The sequence below is a fragment of the Protopterus annectens genome, chromosome 16.part0 (assembly GCF_019279795.1).
Source record: "Protopterus annectens isolate FY-2018-M chromosome 16.part0, PAN1.0, whole genome shotgun sequence".
NCBI lineage: Eukaryota > Metazoa > Chordata > Ceratodontiformes > Protopteridae > Protopterus > Protopterus annectens.
The window spans coordinates 578,142,448-578,154,758 of NC_056750.1; positions in this window are offsets into that span (position 1 = coordinate 578,142,448).

Here is a 12,311-nt window from a genome sequence, read left to right on the forward strand (position 1 = left end):
CTGTATATATAACACAGGATAGCTAGGGTGAAACAATACCATGCTAGTAACTTTATATATAAAACAGGGTAGCTAGGATGAAACAGTAACGTGCTGGTAACTTTATGTATAAGACAGGGTAGCTAAGATGAAACAATGCCTTCTTGGTAACTGTATATATAAGACAGGTAGCGAGGGTGAAACAGTACCGTGCTAGTAACTGTATATATTAGTCAGCGAAGCTAGGATGAAACAATAATGTGCTGGCAACTGTATATATAAGATGGGGTAGCTAGGATGAAACAATACCGTGCTGGTAACTGTATATATAAGACAGGATAGCTAGGATGAAACAATAACGTGCTGGTAACTGTATATATAAGACAGGGGAGCTAGGATGAAACAATGCCATGCTGATAACTGCATATATAAGACAGGATAGCTAGGATGAAACAATACCTTACTGCTAACTTTATATATAAGACAGGGTAGCTAGGATGAAACAATAATGTGCTGGTAACAGGGTAGCTAGGATGAAACAATACCATACTGGTAACTTTATATATAAGACAGGGTAGCTAGGATGAAATAATAACATGCTGGTCACTGTATATATAAAACAGGGGAGCTAGGATGAAACAATAACTTGCTGGTAACTGTATATATAAGCCAGGGTAGCTTGGATGAAACAATAATGTGCTGGTAACTGTATATATAAGACAGGGTAGCTAGGATGAAACAATACCATACTGGTAACTTTATATATAAGACAGGGTAGCTAGGATGAAACAATAACATGCTGGTCACTGTATATATAAAACAGGGTAGCTAGGATGAAACAATAACTTGCTGGTAACTGTATATATTTGACAGGGTAGCTAAGGTGAAATAGTACCGTGCTGGTTACTGTATATATAAGACAAGATAGCTAGTATGAAACAAAACCGTGCTGGTAACTGTATATATAAGTCAGGTTAGCTAGGATGAAACAATAACGTGCTGGTAACTGTATATATAAGACGTGGTAGCTAGGATGAAACAATATCGTGCTGGTAACTGTATATATAAGACAGGGTAGCTAGGATGAAACAATACCTTGCTGATAACTGTATGTATAAGACAGGGTAGCTATGATGAAACAATACCCTGCTGGTATTTGTCTATATAAGACAGGGTAGCTAGGATGAAACAATAACATGCTGGTAACTCTATATATATGACAGGATAGCTAGGATGAAACAATAACTTGCTGGTAACTGTATATATAAGACATGGTAGCTAGGATGAAACAATACCGTGCTCATAACTGTATATATAAGACAGGGTAGCTAGGGTGAAACAATACCGTGCTGGTAACTGTATATATATGTCAGCGTAGCTAGGATGATACAATACCATGCTGGTAACTGTATATATAAGATGGGGTAGCTAGGATGAAACAGTACTGTGCTGGTAACTGTATATATAAGACAGGATAGCTAGGATGAAACAATACCATGCTGGTAACTGCATATATAAGACAGGGTAGCTAGGATGAAACAATACCATGCTGGTTACTGTATATATAAGACAGGGTAGCTAGGATGAAACAATAATGTGCTGGTAACTGTATATATAAGACATGGTAGCTAGGATGAAACAACACCATGCTGGTAACTGTATATATAAGACAGGGTAGCTCGGATGAAACAATACCTTGCTGGTATCTGTATATATAAGACAGGGTAGCTCAGATGAAACAATACTTTGCTGGTGTCTGTATATATAAGACAGGGTAGCTACAATGAAACATTAATGTGCTGGTAACTGTATATATAAGACAGGGTAGCTAGGATGAAACAATAACGTGCTGGTAACTGTATATATAACACAGGGTAGCTAAGATGAAATACCTTGCTGGTAACTATATATATAAGATAGGGTTTCTAGGATGAAACAATACCGTGCTGGTAACTGTATATAAAAGACAGTGTAGCTAGTATGAAACAATAACTTGCTGGTAACTGTAGTGATGACCTGTTACCTAGATATAAGGGGAATGGGGCAGGTACTGGGAATGTCCTCATTTACTGATGGGGGGGACAGAGGGGTGAAGTTTTTACCGAATCTGTCAAGCCAGCAAGTTTTCTTTATCTATGACGTTTGTATATGTGGTGTCCTTGACCACCAGTTCTGAACAGATCTGGGTACTTCCTTTGAGATTGCGGACATATGTGAATGAAAAAGGCCTTATGACTGTCTCTAGTAAATGTGGCCAATTTGGACTCGAAGTTTGCTTTGGAGGATTTCACTAGTGCTCTCATTTGATTGCTCAGTTTAAGGGGAGATTGATTTCATTTGGGCACCTGCTCCTTCTTCGTCCTCGACAGCAATTTTTTTCCTTTTGTTATAGAGTTTATTTATTGCAGATGTCCACCAGACAGGTTTACTCTTCCTTGCGGAGGATGATTTAATCCTGTCAGGTATTCTTGATTCCATGCATCTATATAAATGTTCATATAGTGCTTTGTTTTAGTTTTGGATATTGGTGCCAGTTCCTAGAGAGGGGAGGAGGCTGTGAAGCTGTTTATACCAGCCCTTAGGAGGCTGTAATCACCTTTGGAGAAGTTTTTTGTTTGACCCTAGCTAGGGGGGGGGGGGTTGGGGGAGATGGTAACTTCGAAAGTGACCGCTTTATGGTCCGATCTTACCAGGGAGGATGATACTGCAGGGATGCTGCAGTGGTTACTCATGTTGGTTAATACCAAGTTCAAGATATTATCACCTCTTCTGGAGGTATTGACTAGCTGTTCCAAGGTGTTTGCAGTGACAAAACTGAGGAATTTCTGGGCATTTGTGTTCTGACATGAGTAGTTTTTCCAATCTATGTTTGGGTAGTTAAAGTCACATAGGATCAGGCTTAAGGGTTGAATCTTGATAGATTTGAAGAGTTCCAGATAAGCATATTGGACATCTTGAGTCAGATTTGGGGCCTAGTAGCTACCTATGATTTGTATAGGGGTCTTATCAATGGTTAACTGCGCCTGGAGTGTCTCCTGTGTGTCATACTGTTTGACCAGACTGGAGATGTGCATGTCTTTAATATATATTGAAACTCCACCTCCTTTGGCTTTACTATCCACAGTTTGGGGGTCTGAATGTATGATAGGATGTGTAACAAGGTAAGTTTGGGGTTCCCTCCGCAGCTTTGAACCAGGTTTCAGTGACTGTGCAGATGTCAGCATTTTCCAGGGTTAAGAATGCTTGCAATGAGTGCAGTTTCATGTTTAGACTCCTAGCATTTAGCAGCATGACCTTTAATTTGTGTTTTGTTGAAATTTTTATGTTGGTAGTTTTAACCTCATCACTTTTCCTAAAAAAGACACTATGGGGGAGGCAAGAGCCGTTGCCAGAAGTTTGAAGCCCAAGTGAGAGAGATGCAGGACTTCCCTGACAAAGCATCGTGGTTTGTTGATCATATCTTCCAAGGCTGTCAGGTACTAGATCCCCCTGGAATGACACCAGAAACTAAGCCAGGTGTTAAAGTCAATCATTTTCTGTTTGTATTGAGGCATCATTCTGGGTGATGCCAGAATGCTGCTTAAGGCTAGGGATATGCCTGCCTGGGACACACAGTGAGCTCAATCATGTCTTTCTTCATATAGTCAAGGGAGGTACGTCTCAAATCATGTACGCCAACATGGACTATGACAGAGTCATAACACTACCTATTGTTGAGAGACTTGAGTACGTATGTGATATGGCAGATTCTGCCCCTGACAGACAACTAACCGTGACTTTCTCCTTATCCAGCATGGTGAGGGGCACATCTGTGTGTCTCCCAATGGACTCTTCCATGACTAATATGTTGGGTTTATTGTTAAGCCTTAGTAACTGTGAGAGACAGATGTGTGGACTATGCTTGGTATGTGGTGTGGACGGCAGTCTATAGATTCATTCAGACCTGGGATGTGGTTGACACTTAGTCTGAAGTTCACAATATTACAAAAATGTTTCTCAACTCTCTCCCCCCAAAGTCATGTTAATTTTTTTACAACATCATGAAAGTAAACTTGGAGGAACTGTTCTAGCAACCAGCATGTTTACCTAATACATTGTTAGTTGAACAGTTAGTGGAAACAATTGCACTTTACTCATCTGCTTTTACTGTATTTGTGTTTCTTCCTACTATTACTTTATTTTGCTTTTGCCTCTTCTTAAAAGTACTCAATTGTATTTATTCTGCTGCGTTTATTACTGCTTGATAGTAGCCTGATTAAATTGTAACTGTTATTCTAAGCCTTTTGGTTTAAGCACTTGGGCTTCAGACTAGTTGTTTTACATTAAGGTTTGTGGTCTGCACTGTTGTGGCAGGGCAAGTAGCTTACATCCTTCTAAGTTGGAAATTGCTGACTAAAGGCTCAGTGTCTGTTATTCTAAAAGTGAATTAGTTCTGGTTTAAGCACTTGGGCTTCAGGCCAGTTATTGGTCTGCACTGTGGGAGGAGTGGCTAGAGTCTACCCTTCTGAGTTGGGTATTTCTGGTTAAAGGCTTATTGTGCCTGCTTATCTGAACTGTTTCTTTCTGAAATTGGTGTGCCTTGTTTGCTGTAGCATAGACTAGATTCAGGCCTGCTGAATCTAGCTTTGTTTGTATAACTTGAGCACTAATCCAGGCCATCTTTTTGGAGAAGGTTCCCCTGCACCCTAGTGGCAGGAATGTACAGTTAGAACTTATCTGTTTGAAGATTGCTGGAACAGGCTCAGTTTTGATCTTTTTTACTGGTTAATTGGGTAATTTGTTTACATCAGTTTGCTCATTCTCTATTGTTATATAAACAAATTGCACTTTATTCATCTGCTTTTACTGTATTTGTGTTTCTTCCAACTTTATTACTTTATTTTGCTTTTCCTGCCTGTTTTTAAAAGTACCTAATTGCATTTATTCTGCTGCATTTATTACTGCTTGTTAGTAGCCTAATTAAATTGTAACTGTTATTCTAAGCCTTTGGTTTAAGCACTTGGGCTTCAGACCAGTTGTTTTACATTAAGAATGTTTGTGGTATGCACTGTTGTAGTAGGACAGGTAGCTTACATCCTTCTAAGTTGGGAGCTGTTGATTGAAGGCTTACTGTCTCTTATTCTAAAAGTGTATTAGTTCTGCTTTAAGCCCTTGGGCTTCAGGCCAGTTATTTCACATTAATAAGGTGTGGTCTGCACTCTTGTGGGAGGAGAGGGTAGATTCTGCCCTTCTGAGCTGGGAGTTTCTGGTTAAAGGCTTATTTTGCCTGCTTATTTGAACTGTTTATTTCTGAAATTGGTACGCCTTGTTTGTTGTAGCATAGACTAGATTCAGACCTGCTGACTCTAGCTTTGTTTGTATAACTTGAACACTAATCCAGGCCATCTTTTTTTGGAGAAGGTTCTCCTGCACCCTAGTGGCAGAAGTGTGCAGTTAGAACTTGTCTGATCAAAGACTGCTGGAATGGGGCTCAGGTTTTAGCTTTTCATTGGTTAATTGGTTAATTTGTTTAAATCAGTTTGCTCATTTGCTAGTGTTATATTAAAAAAAATACACTTTATGCATTGCCGCTTTGCTAGGGTTAAACTATTCCCAGTGCCATAAAGTCTGCGCTTCAAATTTTCCCTTAGAACTATCCTCTTTTTTAGTTTTAGCACTCAAATCTGTTTCTTTGAGCTCAGCACTTATTCAGAACTCATTATAAGCACTAAATAAGCTACAAATTACTACAGCACTCAACTTTCCTCACTTGCCTAGAGGAAAACAGGTTTTAATACTTAATAAATAAGTACCTATCCAGGCATGTGTAAGGGTCAGCTCCTAGTGTTTCCTCCTGTCTACCTGATGAATCTGGCATCTTGTGGCAATGCAGCAACTGCATCATGTACACAGACAACCCTCTCCTCCTATCACCCAACACTAGAACCTGTGAGAGATGCACTTATATAGCCAAACTGGAAGCAAAGCTCTCTTCACCCAAGAATGAACTAGACAGTCTAAGAGGAGAAGGTTAACACTTGCACCACACCACTCTCATCACATAGTCCCTCAAAACTTACACCACCAAAGCACACACATAGAAACACAAAACACACACCTGCATTCATGGAGGCTTTCAATAAAAATCTGCCCAAGCAACAGAGACCTCCAATGAAGAAATGTAAGCAACCTCCACTCCCCAACACAACCCAAATGGCACATAGCCCACAAACTCATTGTGCCACTCAACCACAGCCCATAAGGCATAACAACGTACCCAACACTCTAGTCATAGTTGACTCTATAGTCAGGCACACTGATGTTCCACTCACCAGGCTAAACAAGGAGAAAGTTATTGTCAGCTGCTTGTCAGGTGCCAGGATCTGCCACATAATGCATGCACTCAGTTCACTCCACAACAAGTACAAATATGAGTCTGTCATTGTCCATGTTGGTGTGAATGATCTGAGATGTACCTCCCTGGACTGCATGAAAAGAGACATGGAGGAGCTCTCCGATCTTGTAGCCCAGTCAGGTATGACCCTAGCCCTGAGTAGCATCCTGCTATCACCCAGAATGATACCACTGAACACGGACAAAATAATTGACTTCAACAATTTTCTAAGCTTCTAGTGTCATTCTAAGGGGCTCCAGTATCTGCCTGCCTGGGATGATATGATCGACAGACCACGATGCTTTGCCAGAGATGGCCTGCACCTGTCATCCTTGGGATTCCGGATACTAGCTAAGACTCTTGCCACCCCTATAGTACCTTTTTTAGGCAAGGTTCAAATGACAAATTCACCACTGTAACAGGTACAAGCAAGCAAAATCTAAGGGCAATGCTACTCAATTCTAGAAGTCTAAACCTCAAAATGCAGTCATTCTAGGCACTCTTTAAAATGGAGAACATCGACATCTGTGCAGTGACAGGGTCCTGGTTCAAGGCTCCAGACAGTACCCCTGCATTACCAGGCTATAATTCATACCACATCTTTTGGCCACCTAACCTGGACTGAAACACTAAAGGCGGAGGCCTGTCCATATTCATTAAGGTTATCCACACCTCCAGGCTAGTTGTTCAGCATAATGCAGACGAGATTATCCAAGTGCAACTAACTCTGGGCAAGACTGCAATCCAAATTGTAGCGTGCTACAGATCCCCCACATGCCCCAGGATTCCTACTCCTCATTTCTTGATAGACTGGAAAATATTAGGGTATAACCCAACACCCTAATAATGGGCGATTTCAACTACCCTACCATTAACTGGGAAAACTACTCATGTACCAACTCTTTTGCTCAACTTTTCTGGAATTCATAAATTCCAATGCCTTAGATCAACTTATCCACACCTCCACCAGGGGCAGCAATATCCTAGACCTGGTCATTACCAACATGGGTGACCAGTGTTCCACACCGGAGGTCAATTCTTCATTGGTCAGATCCTAATCACCCTAGACATCCACCCCCACCCCCCATTAGGGAAACCACTGTAAAAATTTTCTTCAAAGCCAACTTCATGCTTCTTAAGACAGAAGTGGCAAACTTCACAACACCCATGCAGATGGACAATAGACGTATGACTGCTGAATCCTACACAAATGCACTTCATAAGCACTTACACGAGTGCATGGATCATGCTATCCCTAACAGAACCAAGATGCTATCTTGCAAAAAAAGGAAGCTAATCTGGTGGTCCTCTGCCATAAACAAACTGCAACAGAAGAAAGAAACTTGCAAAAAAAGAGTAAAATCCCATGATTGGAGGAACTCCCTGGTTAGACTCAGTAAGAAGCTGAGATCCCTCATAAAATTCTCCAAAGCTAGTTACAAAAACAAAATTGCCACTGACTCTTAAGACAGCCACAAAGCATTCTATAGCTATGTCAAGAATCTCAATGGCAACATTCAGATCTGCTCTGAGTTACAGCAGAATGGCACTAAATATACAGAACCAACTGATATTGCCAACATCTTGGCAGATAGGTTTAGTGCAATCTTTACCCCCCTCTCTCCCCCTAAAGGGCCCATCTCTATACTGGAAAGAATGCAAAGTTTCTGTAATCATGGCTGCACAGGTAAAAACCACACTCTCCAAAGCCAAGAACAAAACATCCATGGGACCTGACAACATCCCAGGCTGCATTCTACATGAAATACAGAACAAACTGGCACCCCACCTAAGTACCATGTTCAATTATAGCCTCACCTCAGGCTTTGTTCCCACTGAATGGCACACAGCGACGGTTATCCCATTCCACAAAGGGGGAGCCAACATGGACCCTGGGAACTACTGCCCCATTAGCCTGACAAGCCTGGTATGGAACTTATAAACAAAGACATTGGTAATCTCCAAAGTCTGGACCCCACCCAGTTCGGGTTTGTAAAAGGCAGACCATGTCTCCTAATCCTGATAGACTACTTTGAAGCAGTCACCAAAGCCGTAGATGAGGGTAAGGTGGTTCACACACCCTATCTAGATCTCGCCAAGGCTTTTGACACCATCCCCCACTCTGGAATTATAGATAAACTCACTAAACTAGCTATAAATCCCTATGTCACAAGATGGGTTGCCAACTGGTTCACTGACAGAACCCAGACTGTGAAAGTATCTGACTCCAAATCTGACTTCAGACCAGTGACAAGTGGAGTACCACAAGGTTCAGTCCTGGGTCCTCTCCTGTTAGGTATCTACTTCTCTGAAGTACAGGCTAACACAGAATGTCTTTGGCTAATGAAGTTCATAGATGACTGCAAACTAGAAGCCATAATCAAAACTCCTAAAGATGTGGACATCCTACAAAAGGGTCTCACTGAGACAGATGCCTGGTGACAAAGCCATGGCCTCAAGCTCAATGCCAAAAAGTGCATTGTCATCTCCTTTGTCAAAACCTCTGTACCTATGAACTACCACATAGGCGGTAATCTACTTAACACTGAAAGTGTGATAAAAAACCTTGGGACACAGGTGGACAGTACTCTCTCCTTTGATAATCACATTGCCACAGTAGTCAGGAAATCCTTTTACGTGGAACACCTCATCACAAAAGTTTTCTCATCCAGGAAAAAAGAGGTCATTGTTCCCCCTTTACTCATCACTCATTAGACCCATTATAGAGTACAACGCCCCTTTTGGTATGTACCTCACAAGACATCTACAACAACTGGAAAGGCTGCAGAAATACCTCACAAAGAGGATTACTGGTCTCAAACAGATGCCCTACGCAGACCGTCTCAAAAAACTCCAGCTTTACTCCATTGCATATAGTCTACACAGAGGCGATCTCTGCCTAACATACAAAGCTATGTCAAACCCAGAGCTGTTGGACATGCTCCACTTAAAGAAATTCCAATCCCTCTGAGCTACACGCTCTAGGGACCTAAACCTTGTCACCACAATAAACAGAACATGCTGGAGGGAAAGATTCCTCTCCCAGAGACTTCCCATACTCTGGAACAAACTACCTATCTATATCAAACAAAGCTCCTCATTAGCACTCTTCAAGAAAAATCTTGATGACTGGATGGGAAATGGGAAATTCACCCCGGATATCAGTTCTGTGGCTGTGCCCGACATGGGCACGGGAAAATAATTTTCTTGGGTGGCGAAAGCCAGAGTACCTTTTTGGCTAGGCTTATATAGGCCCTAGGGCCAATAGCCTAGTACCTACCTATGAACCCTTTCTGATGTTGTAAATGTGCTCATATATTCTTTCCTTTATGTTGTGCTCTATTTTGCAAATACAAAATGTATCGCAAGATGAGCAAATAGCTAAATAAACAACTACTCCAGTCTCTCAGTTTGCCCTAATATATCCAAATGTTAACCCAAAGTGCTTCAATATTTCACAATAATCACTGACATTACAACAACTACATAACTTAAACTGACCACATTTCCTAGTCTCACCCCCTCTATGCCACTTTTTAAGCTGTTCTCAGCCTTAAAGTCCAGTACATTTTTGATATTAACCCCTCTCATAAAAAAAATTGGATCTTTATTGGTAGCTGAGACTTTCTTACAAAAATGTAAATCATTGTATATATAAGTTTGTGTTACAGTTGTCATAAGCCTATTTTTTATCACCACTTTTTAGTACTTGACTTTCATCACATGATTACTGCATATTTAAAATGTAGTGTCGCTTAGAGCTTTGTTATTTCTGAAGAATCTTAGGTTTTAAGATGAAAGAGCTAAGTTCCAGTAAGGTGAGTTCTTTGACAAGAACATGGTGTGGTTCCCTGTGTTACCTTACCCAACTGGAATGCCAGAAATGAATGCATGCTTGCTGAGACACTGCTACTTTTTGGCAAAATATGATTTCTGATATGTTACCACAATGGAAATAGTTCAGAATGACATATTATAAAGAAGGTGTTTGCGGGACATGACTTGGTCTGAGGAGAAGTAGCAGCTTAACCTGATCTGTGTCCCCACTGACTAACTATTGAAAAAATAATAATCTCAGTTGCAAAGTCTTCAGGTCATTAAAAAATGAAGGCATGATGGCATGAGTGTTGACTTCTACAGATAATGTACTAGTGCTTCAAAGAGGTAACTACAGAAGAAAAATTGGTTTTATTTAGTTCCTACCTGTGATGGTGCACAACATGTAGGCCTACCATTCTTTGGTGTTAACTCTGAGAGAAACACTTGTATCCATGCAGAATCATACTATTAATACTGTGAGAGACAATAAATAAATAGGCTCTTGCTACAAAAATAGACAAAAGTGGGAACTTAAGAAATGTGTACATGACCTGCAACTTAAAATCAATCATTTAGAAAACTGAAGCCATAGGTGCAATGTCATTATTATTAGAGTTCCAGAGAGGGTAAATACAGATGCGTTATCCATGTTGTGGAAAAAATTAAAACAGTTGGAATGAAGCTTGCACCTAACAATTCCTGTAGAGTGGAAAGGATCCACTGAGTTGGGAAAAGGAGATCAGAGTCAGAAGCCCCCAGATACATGCTTATGGCACTGAGTTCATTCCAGACAATGGAATGGATTATTCAGTTCAGTAGGAGAAACTGAAGTTGCACTTGACAGTGATATTGCTATATATTTATGGAAGATTTCTCTATAGCTTTACATCAGTGATATAAACAGGCAGAATTTCTCAAAAGAAAGCTTCTGAACAGGGTGCCTTACTAGTAACACTATACGAAAGGAGCTTAAGTTTCACAGATATTGGTGATGCATGGCAGTTCTACAAGGAAGAGATGAAAAAGAAAGGAAAACAGACCTTGGAAGGGACTGGATTATATTATCTTTTTACAAAGAGATGGAAAAAAACATAAGGCAAGAAAAAAAACAGTGGTGATAACAGCCCATAGAAACAGCCAGAAAGCATGCAACTCCCAGAAAAGGAAGAGAAGCAGAACATATTACCCAAGAGAAACAGTATATCTTTAGCTAGGCAACATGAATCTTATGCAAAAAGTCACACGTGAAAGCCTTTCTAAGCATAGCAGTATCACTTACAGGAAAAATATACAGACAAAGAAGATACAGATTTGTATCAAGTGTCCACTTTTCCACCACAGTGAGCAAGAAGACAAAATATTAGATTTGAGAAACCACAGTGGAGAGAGGAAAGGAAGTCTGATTCTGACATGCAAGATAAATACTCTCTAGGGGAAAGCATCAAAGACACACTCATGGTGGTTTATCACTGGATTCTAATCATGATGGCACACCACTAAAGCATTATGAGAAGGGGAAGGACTTCAAGAAATGAGAACTGAACACATCAGTCAACGGAATATTCCACAACAATAAAGGATACAATGGTAAAGACTATGCTATTTTTGAGTATGTGCAGAAACTCCAGACTTTCCAAACTTGACGACTGCATAATTTTCGAATACACATGTCTTATGCTTTTAAAATTTACTAACATCTTAATTAAAGGGTTATATGTTTGAACAGTGGATTTTACTTTTGATAACTGTCTTTAAAGACTCTACTGGACTGTTTTCTCTCAGGTGTATATTACACAACATTTATGTTAACTAGAGTATAGTAACACTAACTAAATGTAAGAGTTCATTACTTTTTTTGAAATGAATATGTTGATATTTGGCCACTACAACCTGTTAGTCAATCTTTGTTAATTATGATCCTGCATGTTAATCATGATCCTCCTTAATGGTATCAGACATTTCAAGGTGCAGATACTGTGTTTTATATGTTTAAAATTATATGCTAATAAATATGAAAATGTGGCTTTATTCTGATAAGATAAGGTTAAAAATCTTACTCCTATTACATAAACTATCTGTCTGTTTAACTTAGTTATTCAGTCTTATAGCATATATTGGAGCTTTTCTCCTCGGGCCTACT